General features: G+C 44.2%; 1 protein-coding gene across 1 annotated transcript in view; it reads right to left on the bottom strand.

Moving 5' to 3' along the window:
• Window positions 1–6,743: 6,743 nt before the first annotated feature.
• Window positions 6,744–13,599, bottom strand: part of LOC147690254 (60 kDa lysophospholipase-like) — a 363,203-nt gene continuing 356,347 nt past the window's right edge. The window contains exon 17 of the mRNA XM_086937891.1: window positions 6,744–9,129. The gene's annotated coding sequence lies outside the window, so the exon portion shown is untranslated. The remainder of the gene's footprint in view (window positions 9,130–13,599) is intronic.

Here is a 13,599-nt window from a genome sequence, read left to right as displayed (position 1 = left end):
AAAGCATGTATATTGGAAGTGGTGGAAAAAAGCCATGACAGACAATAAGAAAACGCTATTGAAGCGAGAGAACTACTGGATATATTTCTTACAAACCTTGAAACCAAGAGGAATGAATGAACGGACAGAATTTGGTTGCTACTTATGAACATTACAAAAACAGACTTTGATACCTATTAAGTCATATGGCAGACTATTCGCTGATTTTTACCTTAATCGTTTTATACATTATGGATTGACTATGTAACCACTTAGTACCTTGCATGTATTTAATTAATTTACATCCATTTTTTAATTTCATTTGACATTTATGACATATCGTTTACTTGCATATTTATATTCTGAGATATCTTGTGACTAACTGATTTAGAGATGTTCCTAATAGCCTACACGTCACATTATATTTACCTGATTACGAGGTATGAGTATTTAGCAAGGCCCCTTTAAGATCAGTGTTTACTCTGAGCCTTCCCGCGATATGCGTTATAGGTAAAATCACTCCCTCTTTCAACTATATACGTCACACACTGGCTTTACCGCGTGATTGACAATGGCGGCAGCTTCGTTTCAGGAAGCAGTCCCTAGCGGTACACGGTAAGAATTGTAACTAGTATCAGGGCAACTATATTTCTGAGCTACTACACAATGTTACTTAGTCTATTTACTGTGGCGTCTTTGTAGCTAGTTTAATTATCATCTCCCAAATCGTTTTCTCTTAGCGAGCACCGTGAGAATTAGTGATTATGAACTAGAGCCCACGTTTAGTATATGCACATTAACAGTTTTTGCTTGATTTAGATTACGATATTACCCTAAACATTGAGTTTAGTTTTTATTTTTGACACCACGATTTTGAGCATCCCGATAGTTTTCATTTACATGAACTATTGAATCATGATTCATGGAGCATTCGTAGTAATTGGCTTGTATCATTATTACAAATGTGGTTACAATATTGATTAAGAGTATTTGTTTTGAATATTTGATTATGTTCAATATACCAGCATTTGTGTGACACAGAGGAGTCATATATATATATATATATTTTGCATTACAGACTTCCCTGATGAAGGCCTAGTGCCGAAATGCATTGGAAGGATTGTGGTGATTTATCAAATGAAGAATTGAATAATTATGAAAATTTCAACTAACATTGTACCTTCACAGAAGTATGAATAAAATACTTTGGATATATACAAAAAACGTCTTCAAAGAAAAACTTTATTGATAAACTTTTGCTGGACGTTGCCAGCACCTAAATCCGTGCCCCAGGAGACACCCACAATACTAGGGTCGGTGCTACCCCTTTTAGATTTTCATTATACTCCCGAGCGGGGAGTAATCCTAGGAGCACGAAATACCAGTATACCCTTCATTAACTAAGCATTGCACAGCCATCACTCCGTATTGTTCTTAAAAATTCACATTAACAGGGCTTAATATCTCTTAAAGAATAGAGATAAATATTTTGTCTCTCACTCGTTTTAAATGAAATATGAAAAAAGCTGCCATCTTCTACAGTGCTCTATATAATTTAGGACTTAAAAGTGCTAGTGCTCATTTTCTCATTTGTAGTCCTCTGATTGTTCTAAAAGAAATTCATTCTTCTACTCTTCCTTATGTTGCTCCTCCTGATGAATATATGTTACGAGATTTCACTAAACATTTGTTCAGTACAGACATGTAAAAACTCTTCATCAAGATTAAAATCATTGGGTTCAATGGGATCTAATTCTAGGATGTAATAAGTTTCCAGTTTACTCAGTTCCCTTTCTCTAGCTCCTCCCCTCCTTCCCTTGGGTACTTGTGCTAAGCAGCTATTTGTCACAGCTGAGGGGTCACTCTGGTGCTCCTTTTCAAAGTGCCTGGCTATTGGATAGCTTCTATCCTTTTTAATGATGGCTCTCCTATGCTGTATTATTCTTCTGTGGACTGGGAGTGTGGTGCTCCCCACATATATTTTCCTGCATGGGCACCTCAAGATGTACACCACAAAACGCTATTTGCACAACAAAGATCCTCTGATCTTGACTATCTTGTTGAAGGTTGTTTTCATAGATGAAAAGTTTTCCCCATGTTTTCGATGGTTGGAACAGCACCTTTCCTCTATTTAGATTTCTAGCTTTTTTATGCTGTTTCCAAGGCACTGATAGAGTAACCGCTTTCGATAAAGTGCAGTTTTATCTCTTGCTCTATTTCTAAATCTTATATATTATAGCTCCACTGAATCGGATGCAAAATGGACACCCAGCCTCTTGGGTTGGGGCTTATGAGGCGGGCGTCACCGCTTTCAATATTAAAAAAGAAACACGATCCAAAAGAACGGCACCGTGAAGCAAGTCCACCACCTGATCCTCTTTTCATCATATGTTTATTCACAGCAAAGATTCAAGCATAACGTGTTTCAACCTTTGCAGGTCTTAATCATATGCCAATTACCAGGTAACCAGTCACTTCTGCTTTTACAATGTAACTTCCATCAACAATAAGAAGAGACTTTGAGCATGATGACATTAGTTCCTTCAGTTTACCCTTTGTACAGCGTGCCGTTAGTTGCAGCAGTGAAAATGTACAACCTTTAAATGATGCTCTTTGAATAACTTAGTCATTGCTTTCACGGTATTTCTTAAAAATTTTAACAGTCACATAGAACCTTAATATTCACTGCACATTTTCACCATATTGTTTAATCCTGGACTCCAATGACCATAATGCACTGCACAAGTGTTATTAATCCTTGGGTTAATATTTCGAAATCTTAATAGCCTTTCTAATTATCCAACAAAATACACCCTTAAACATGCCTCAGAAAAAACCTGGTAGGCTGTACGATCTTGGGGATAAGGTCGGGAAACTGCTGGCCTGGCTGGCTAAGAAAGAAATGGCTAATGGGCTAGTCACAGAATTTATAGACGGGAGGGGCGGATAATGACCGACTCACAAGCAATTGCACATACATTTGCAGACTACTATAGCTCTGTGTACAGTTCGACTTCCACTCTTTCAGTCACAGACTCTGCGCAGCCCCTAAGAGATATTCAGATGCCGACTCTGCTGAAGAAAGGGATACCATGGACGGCGCCCTCAGGGACGACGGACACGGACGACTAACTGGCACAAGCGATCCAGAGCCCTTGCTCTGGGAAGGCTGTGGGCTCCAAAGGACTACCGATCGAGCTCTACAAATTGAAGCCCGATGCTATTGCTCCCCACCTGCGCGCTATGTTTAATTAAAGCCGAAAGAAAGGACTCCTTCAATACGAGCAGCGTATCGCCACACTGGTAACGATACATAAAGAGGGGAAACCTAGAAATCAATGCTCCTTGATGAATAGTGAACCCAAAATCTTAGCCAAAGTGATGGTGAGCCGCTTCGTTAGTGTAATCTGTAAGAGGATACACACTGACCAATCGGGTTTTATGCTCCACCGCAAAACACCATTGAACCTACGCCACCTTCATGGCGTCTTGGGAAGACTTGACAATTCAAGAAGCGGTGGTTGTTTCTTTGGATGCCTCGATGGCATTTGACATGATAAAGTGGTCTTATCTCTTCGCTGTCCTGATAAAATTAGGGTTTGGGCTGGCTTTGTTGGTTGGGTGTGGCTCTTGTAAAGCGTTTTCTAAGCGCTTGCTTAGGGAACCCGTCCTGGTATTCCCCTGTGAGATAACCCCGGCAGGGTATCCACAAGGTGAAAGCCAGGCATCCCGCCGCGAGGGGCCAGTGTGGAGATTAAGCAAGCTATTGCCCAGAGTCGGAGAGTGTGAACCCGTGAATCGAGTAGGCACCGGAGCGAGAATTGTCGAGTCCATGGACATTTTAGGACTCAAGACCTCGCTGAGCCGGGAATTGAACCCTGGTCCCGGGCTGACCTCTGCTTCCAGGTCTGCCTCCTCTAACCAGTGAGCCACACTTCTCTACTCTGAGTCCCTGGCGCAGGTGGGGGTCAACAATAACAATCAGAGGTCTTTGGAATGGGTCGAACGACCAGTCAGGGCTGTCTTCTTTCGCCCCTCCTTTTCGCCCTCTCCCTAGAACCTCTAGCAGCATGGATACATAGGAGTCCCTCTTTCAGAGGACTCAAGTGGACGGCGGGATGTGATGACCGCATCTCGTTGTACGCAGAAAATATCCTACTATTCCTGGCCTCCCTTAAGTCTTACCTACGAGTTGTACTCAATCTCTTCACTATCTTTGGAAGATACTCCGGGTATAGGATTAACCGGGGTAAGTCCCTTATGTAGGTTCTCAGCGGTGATCCCCCCCACTTGCCTCGCGACTGCCCTATGCAAATAGCAAAAGGGGTTTCCGCTACCTGGGAATCTTTATTACTGCCGACCCCAAACTCAAATACGAACGCAATCTCCTCCCCCCAACTAAATAGACTTAAGCGTGATGTTGCCACCTGAAAGAAACTCCCGCTATTAGGGAGAGCGGCATTATTCAAAATAATGTAATTGCCGCGTTTCATATACAAACTGCAAAACTCCCTCGACTTAGTCCCAGACGGATATTTTGGCAAGATAGAGACCTTGCAGAGAGATCTGTTGTGGGACAGACGGCCTCGCATTGCACTGCAGAAATTGGTCATGGGTTGGTATGATGGGGGTATCGGTCTAACTGACATAAAAAGATACTATTGGGCCGCTCACTTGCCAATTAATCACTGAACATACCAACATGGGGATGACCTTGCGTATAGAATGGACAAATGGCTGTTACCGGGAAGTACATATCGCAGAGCTCTCTATACTCGGCCCCAGAGATATCCCCTTACGGCCCGACCAAACACTCAGTGGCAATTTGGCACGTCACTGGCAAAAGTTTGGGGTGGGACGAGACATCCACCCTGGCAACCCCAGTATGGGACTCGGAACGCCTGTGCACAATGGGTACCACAAAAGGGTTTGACAAGTGGGACCTGATTGAAATCTCATCCATCGGAGACCTATGGAAAAATGGCGAGATAACCTTCTCCACTCTGCAGCAGAGCCATGAGCTCGCAGACTTCCAGTATATACAAATCTTAAATGCACTAGTCGAACCTGCCCACGGGCATCTCCCTGCCTGGCGCTTCGCCACTAGAGGACAGACGGCTATTTGCTAGATATAGCTCTATCCTTGAGATATAAAAAACGGATAAATAACACTCCAGATTTTTTGACACTCGAGACGACGCTGGGAAGGAGACGGGTTGGGGCTGGACGCTGAAGAGTGGCAGGAGGCACTGGCCTCCCCAAAGGAGGTTGAAAGCTCTTTCAGATTGCGCCTGGTCCAGTTAAAGATCCTACATCGGGTATATGTTTCAGGACCAACCCTGGTCAAAATGGGAAAGGTAGATGAGGGTAATTGTAGGCGTGGATGTGGGCAGCTTGGCTCCTTCATGCATAGACTGTGGAAGTGCCCACTTATTCTGTCCTATTGGTCACGAGTGCGCGAATGTATGAGTCAAGTGTTGGGTGTGGTCTTGCGGCCAGAAGCGAAGAGATCTCTTTTGAATATGTGTGAGCCCACTGATCTCAACAGTAAGGATAACATCTGTGTCGCGCTGGGCCAAATGATAGCCAAACGGAACAATGCACAGCTGTGGGGAGCGGGGGTATAGCCCAGGTTGGACTCCTGGAAAAACTACATGGACTGGTGTATGTTCAGGGAAAAAAACGGTCTGTGTTTCCCATGGCTGTCCCAGGAAATGGTCCTCTATATGGAATACATTGAATATCTATCATGGAAGTATCTGTATTCCCCCCTTAATCCTGTCTCAGATGACCAACTGATACCATAATCATTGTTATCAGTTGAAATACCTGTATACTTGTACCCATAAATGCTCTAGACTCGAAGTATGTATACATTTTCAGTGCCCTGTAAAGTCAACTTTTTATGGTTTAATAAAAAATTTTTAAAAATAAAACGCCTCAGAAAAGTCAATTTCATGTAGGGCAAAGGATATAAATACATTGCAAATAATTGTTCCAGGCAATATGTATGTCAATCCGTATGGGATATTGTTCCCAGGAAAGCTTCTGCTGTGATTTCACAACATTACTGATCGGTAAATGCATAGGTAAATACCTCATTACAAACCCTGGCCGCCTTAATGTGCTGTGAAATTTAGCCTCATCATAGCAGGCCTCCCGTTTTTGTACAGTGGCCTCACCTTGAAGTTGACTTCCTTCAACAATCATTTTTGCGGCCGGCAAGCGTCTATTCTCCAGATATAGGATATAAATATATTGGCCCGCCAGGATAAGGCTAAATTGAGATTAAGACCTGCAGAAGTTGAAAGGTGTTGCGCTGGAATCTTTGCTGGGAACACATGATGAAAAGAGGATTAGATGGTGGGCTTGCTTCATGGTGCTGTTAGTTCGGCTCATCTTTCTTGTAGAATATATATATATATATATATATATATATATATATATATATATATATATATATACACACATATATACACACACATACACGCACACACACATACATGCACACACACACACATACACACACACACACACAAATATTCAAACGTTTTCTTTTTCAGACTCAAATCCAGAAAAAAAAACTAACACAAGTACACACGGACAGTTTCTTTAACAATGTATAGTAAATAAAATAAATACAAATGCAATTCATTTTAAACGAAATTTTCATATCTTATAAAAAACAAAGTCTGTAAAAATACTATGTTTTTAACAAATCAAACTATTTAAGCAATTTCGGAAAATGTACACTTACTCTTATATTTTTAACTATGTCATTTATTGTGCTCTTCACATCAATACCAAGAAATACAATTGTAAAAAGTAGAAAATTACAATACATAAATGTGTTGACCCATAACATGAAACCATAGATTATATACTGTCTTTCCTCCCAGTGTCACATTAAAACATTTTAAAATTCTACTATTGATATTATACATTCAAAGACACATTGTTTTGCAAATAAATTATGTTTTCCCTTTCAATCAGTGCTTAAATTTACACTTGATTTCTCCTTCATAAACACTATACATCTAGCTACCTTATTTCATTATCAGCTAGTTAAGACCCACTTTGAAACCAGAAGGATAGAAAGTATAGCAGCACATACATTATATGGAAACAGATTGATATAAAAGGTCTAAATGTCTTTTCTGTTCCACCAACGATTTTATGTACCTGAAACATTGCTTCCTTAATCCTCCAAGACTTTGTGTCCCTCAGATTCTGGTCCTCCCCCTTTCAAAAGCTTATGTATAATAAATTCCTGTATCTTTACCGTTATAGAAAAATACGAAGCAATCTTGTCCCCACCCCCATCAACATATACATGTATCAAACATATCCCCAACACCATAACTTCTTGTGCTCTTACTCTTCTGACTGGCAATACTACTCTAGCACTTTCAAACAACTAGTGTTTTACCACTGGTATAGAACTACTGATCCAGCCTACAGCAGCATTACTTCTACAGGCACTGCTGGTAGCAATACAACCATACTGGTACTAGTACTTTTAAAAACAATTATTGGGAATACTTGTATAGAACTAATCTAGCTAAACAGTGCACTGGAGCAATGTGCGTGGCCATAGGATAACTAGCCAACATGTGAAGATACTAAGAAATGCAGGTATGTTTACAATGAGATTGCAGGACAGTACATACTTATAAATATGGAAGACATCAGAAAAACTGCATAACACTGAAATGAGGGGGAGGAAAGAATTCTAGGTCCTGATTTAGAGTTTGCGGGATACGGTTTTCATTCACATTTGCGACAGACTACCAGGTCCCTATGCCTCATTTTGAGATGGGCACCCGTAAGGTTTCTGTCAACAGAGCCCAAGTTGACACTTTCAAAGAAAAACAGAGCAGGGGCCATAGGATTAACACAGTTATAATATCAACCCAAGTTAGGATAGACACTGTATATTCCTTTTTGCTGGTCTGTCACCGCCAAGTAAAGGCTGTGAGCGAACGGAAAACTGCCAGGGTGTTGGGGGTCATTATTTTTTTGTTGTTAAAAAATAAAGTACTGCTTTGGGAGTGTGTTTATGAAAAACAAAAACAAGGTTAGATATGGATGATTGCCATCAAAACTGATAGCTGTCATCAACCAAACATTTTTTACCTTAAAGGGAACCCCTGTGACTGCAGTTCCTTTCAATGTACAGAGGTAATTGGTGGGCCAGAGGCCATCTGTAATTTTCCCGGACAGTAGTCCATCATGGTGGCAGAGATAATGTCCTTTGCCACCCTGATGATTTGTACTCTACCCTGATGGACTGTGCTTTGACAATACCTAAATCACGCCCATAGTCTAAAATGGTATCAGGATGGAACAAAGATTATGTAAGGGTAAATTATGACAACCTCTATGAACTGTACAAACAAAACAGCAAGCCTGAGGTGCAATGACATGTAATTCCACAAGCATTGGGGTGATTTGTACATAATATAACAGCATCTGAGAAGGATTATGACAGGGAGCCAATGGATTTATTTCAACTGAGTTGAGATTTGCTTGATCTTTAGCTAGTGAATAAAGAAGATTCTGCATGAATGGATTTTTTACAGGAATTCTTAATACTACCAATAGTACCATATTACAACCACCAATAGTAATATAACTAGTAGGGGTAAATCAAGGATTATCATAAGTACCACTGTCTAACCCAACTAACTACGCTCAATCCTAATAGTACTACTATTTTAAGAACTATCACTACAAGTATTATTAATGGTCTTACAATTGATATTAATATTAGTCCTATTATTACTACAAATACTACTACCAACAAGGCTCACAAGTAATATCACGGACATTAATATTAGAGGTTCTGTGGCTGCAAGATCAATCAATGATAGTAAGGATAGTTATATAGTAAGTTCAATAACAGTAGCAGCACAAGTATCAGCAACTTTAGTAATGTGGTTACTAACGGTACCACTAATTGTGACCGTAGCAAAAGCAGAATAAGTGGTAGTAGTATCACTGATAGTAGCATTTCTTTCAATCCCAGTAGTTTTATTTTAAAGAGTACTTTTCAAGATCTGCACCAGTAGTGGCAGAACTAGACAAATTAGTAGTATTAAAACATTTTTTCATTCAAGTAGAGGTAGGATGTATAGTAGTATGCAAATGCTACTTACCAGTATGCATCTGTTCTTGGCATGTAGGGCTGCTGACATTCATATCTGTGCATAGATCGCCGCCTAGTGTTGGGTCCGGATGATTGCACATTGTTGTCCTGGAAGAGTCTTCGAAGTATCACGAGATAGGTGGCTCCTCCCCTGGACTACAGTGCGCATGGGCATCGCCTCCATCCCCAGATTGTTTTTAGCCATTGGCAGAGATGGAGTGAAGTATGTGAGTGATGACCATGCTATGAGCATATACATATATGAAGACTGCAGCTGCTACAGGCGCCGGGGAGGAGGGTGGGCGATATGAATGTCAGCAGCCCTACATGCCAAGAACAGATGCATACTGGTAAGTAGCATTTGCAGTTCGAGGCATGTGGGCTGCCGAATTCATATCTGTGCATAGAATACATAGCAGTCCCTCCATTAGCGGCGGCCGCCCGTGCCAGCTGCAGCAGTCTGAAAAAGCGTTTTGAGAACAGCCTGACCAACAGCTGCCTGCTGTTTGGAGTGCACGTCTACACAGTAATGTTTAGTGAAAGTATGTGTGGTAGACCATGTGGCTGCCCTACAAATATCTTCTAAGGGAATGTTACCTAGGAAAGCCATAGAGGCCCCCAACTTCCTGGTGGAGTGGGCTCTTGGTGGGATAGTGAGAGTGCGTTTAGCTTTAGCGTAACAGATTTGAATGCATTTCACGATCCACCTAGCGATCCCAGCTTTGGAGATAGCGTTTCCCTTGTGGTGTGAGGCAAAAGCAACGAAAAGCTGCTTGGTTTTGCGAAAATCTTTTGTCCTGTCCACGTAGTACATCAAGGCTCTTTTAACGTCAAGGGTGTGGAGCATTCGCTCCGCCAGCGTCTCTGGGTTTTGGAAAAACTCCGGCAACTCAATTGTCTGGTTCATATGGAATTGAGATACAACCTTGGGTAACAATTTAGGGTTAGTGCGGAGCACAACTCTGTTAGCATGTACTTGGAAGAAAGGTTCTTGGATGGTGAGCGCCTGCAACTCGCTAACCCTCCGTAGCGATGTAATTGCTACTAAGAAAGCAACCTTCCAAGTCAGAAACTGAAGCTCACAAGAGTGCAGTGGCTCAAGGGGAGGACCCATCAGTCTTGTAAGAACCACATTGAGGTTCCATTCTGGAGCTGGTGGGGTCCTTGGTGGAATGACTCTCTTGAGTCCTTCCAGAAAAGCCTTGATAGCAGGGACCTTAAAAAGTGACAGGTGTTGCCTATTCTGGAGGTATGCTGCCATAGCAGACAGGTGAATGCGGATGGAAGAGTACGCCAAATTGCATTGATACAGGTGGAACAGGTAACAAATGATGTTTTGAATGGAAGCATCTAGCGGGTCAATATCGTGGTTAACACAGTAAATGACAAACCTCTTCCATTTAGCCGCTTAACAAGCTCTAGTAGTGGGCTTCCTTGCCTCCCGAATGATGTTCATGCAATCGGGAGGAAGATTGAGGTAGCCAAACTCTAGGACTTCAGGAGCCAGATTGCCAGGTTGAGCTGTTGCGGATCTGGGTGCGGAATGTCGCCATGGCTCTGCGTCAGAAGGCTGGGAGTGAGATGAAGCCTTTGATGCGGTACCACGGAGAGTTCCAGAAACGTGGTGTACCACGGTTGGCGAGCCCACGTTGGAGCAACCAGGATGAGAGTCATCGAGTGCTGCCTGAGCTTGCGTGCCACCAGCGGTATCAGAGGTGCTGGGGGAAAAGCGTACGCAAATCTGCCTGACCAGTTCATCCACATCACATTGCCCTGTGATTGCGGATGTGGGAATCTGGCGGCGAAGCTTTGGCATTTTGCGTTCTCCTTTGTGGCGAACAGGTCTATCTCTGGATGACCCCACCTTTGGAAGTACGGTTGGAGTACTGATGGATGTATCTCCTACTCGTGCATTTGATGGCTGTGCCTGCTGAGCAGGTCCGCCATCTGGTTGTCCTTGCCCGGGAGATGCTCTGCCATGAGGAAGATGTTCCTCTGAATGGCCCACTTCCACATGTTCTGAGCCAGATGAGACAGCTGCGGAGAGTGTGCCTCCCTGCTTTTGAATGTAGTACATGGCTGTCATGTTGTCCGTCCGGATCAACACGACCTTGTTGCACAGATGTACTTTGAACGCCTTCAAGGCCATGAAGATTGCCATCAGTTCCAACACATTGAGGTGCATCTTCCTTTGCTGTAGTGTCCATAGTCCCTGCACTGTGTAGTGGAGTACATGAGCTCCCCATCCCTGGAGAGAAGCGTCCGTTGTCAGGATAATCTGTGGCACAGGCTCCTGGAACGGTCGGCCCTTGCAAAGGTTTTGTGGATTCCACCAATGCAGAGAGTTGTACGCCCGACCGCTCACAAACACTGTTAGCTGCCCATGAGCCTGAGTCCACTGACGTGCCAGGCACTCCTGAAGCGGACGCATATGTAGTCGCGCGTGCGGGACAATGGAGATGCAGGAGGCCATCATGCCTATCACCTGCATGAACACTTTCGCTGGAAGCGAGTGCTGGGGCCTGAATCGTTGGATCAGCATTTGGATACTGGCGATTCTCACTGAGTTTGGCTGCGCAGTGGCCGCCAGAGTGGTTACCGTCGCGCCCAGATACTGCCGTACATGGGCAGGCTGGAGATGGGATTTTGGGTAGTTCAGAGAGAATCCCAGATCGTGCAGGAGATGAATGGTGCGGGACACGTGTTCGGCGCACTGCTGTTCTGTTTTTGCCTGAATGAGCCAGTCGTCCAGATAAGGATAGATGTGGACGTTTTGTCGTCGTAGATGCGCCGCCACAGTCGCCAGGCACTTTGTAAAAACCCTTGGCGCCGTGGTGACCCCGAACGGCAGAACCCTGAACTGGTAATGCTGGTCTTGAATCGTAAATCTGAGATAATTCCTGTGGGAAGGATGCAGGGGGATATGAAAATATGCATCTTTTAGATCCAGCGTAGCCAGGAAGTCCCCCTGTTGAAGCAGAGGGAGCACCTGCTGTAACGTGAGCATATGGAAGTGCTCCGAGAGAATGTACCAGTTGAGGGGCCTGAGGTCCAGGATGGGCCTGAGGGATCCGTCCTTTTTGGGGATTAGAAAATACAGGGAGTAAACCCCTGTTCCCCTTTCCTGCAGAGGGACGAGCTCTATTGCCCCTTTTTGCAGCATGACTTGAACTTCCTGCTGCAACAAGTGCAAATGCTCGCCGGACATAGGATGGCTTCTTGGAGGTATGTTTGGTGGAGTGGAAGTAAGTTCCAGACAGTAACCGTACTGGATAAGAGACTTGACCCACCTGTCCGTGGTGATGGATTTCCACGCGGGCAGGAACTGCTGGAGTCTCCCCCCGACCGGTGTTGTGTGGTCGGGGGGCAGTGACAAGACGTCACTGCTTGTTGGCGGTGGTGGACCTGGAGCTGTTGTTTCCACGTCCCCTGCCCTTGACGTTGTTGCCTCTGTAGCCACCTCTACCCTTGTTGGTGTATGAGGTTTGGGTATTACTTTTATAATACTGTGTGGACTGCGATGCCTGACCCCTTGAGGTGCCTCTGGTATTGGAGCGGCGAAAGGAACCACCCCGAAACTGCTGAGACTGGAGGGCCCCCATAGATTTTGCAGTGTCTGTGTCTTTTTTCATCTTTTCCAGGGTCGCATCCACCTCTGGGCCGAACAGGTGGTCAGGATTAACTGTTTGGTTCAGGATGGTTGTTTGTATATCCGGTTTGAAACCCGATATCCTAAGCCATGCGTGTCTTCTCAGCAACACGCTAGTGTTGATGGCCCTGGAGGCTGTATCAGCCACGTCCAGCGCACACTTGATGGAAGCGTTTGTGATGAGCTTTCCCTCCTGAAGTAACATTTCTCCTGCCTCCTTGTACTGGTCAGGCAAGTGTTGCAGTAGTGATTCTAAGGTGTCATAATGAGCCCTATCATAGCGTGCAAGTAGGGCCTGTGTGTTTGAGATTTGCCAAATATTAGCTGCATGTGCAGCAATCCGTTTCCCTGAGGCCTCAAATATTTTTGACTCTTTGTCTGGGGGAGGAGCGTCACCAGTGGTCTGCGAGTTCGCCCTCTTTCGTGCGTTGGATACAACCAACGAGTGCTGTGGCAAGTGTCCCTTGATGTATGTTGGATCCGAGGGCGCTGCCTTATATTTCTTATCAATGCGAGGGTTGATGACACGCGCCCGAGTGGGCTCCTTGAAGACCTCCGTTGCGTGCTTCAGCACTCCCTTGAGCATTGGCAGTGTCTTGACTGACTTTTCAGCCACTGAGTAAGTGTCAAACAAAAAGTCCACATCCACAGGGTCTGAGTGCAGCTCGACATCATGGTTAGCTGCAGCTCTTTCAATCAAAGCGTTGAAGGCTGCCGAGTCCTCCGTCGGTGAAGTCTTGGCCGCAAAAAGCTGCGGTTCCTGACCCGACTGCGGGTCCTCTGGGTCGCCTCCGGCAGACCAAGGTTCATGTTCCTCCTCCGG

Source organism: Lissotriton vulgaris, chromosome 9 (genome assembly GCF_964263255.1).
Source record: "Lissotriton vulgaris chromosome 9, aLisVul1.2, whole genome shotgun sequence".
NCBI classification, from domain to species: domain Eukaryota; kingdom Metazoa; phylum Chordata; class Amphibia; order Caudata; family Salamandridae; genus Lissotriton; species Lissotriton vulgaris.
The sequence above is the reverse complement of the archived record's forward strand: the minus strand, read 5'-3'. Positions and strand labels throughout refer to the sequence as shown.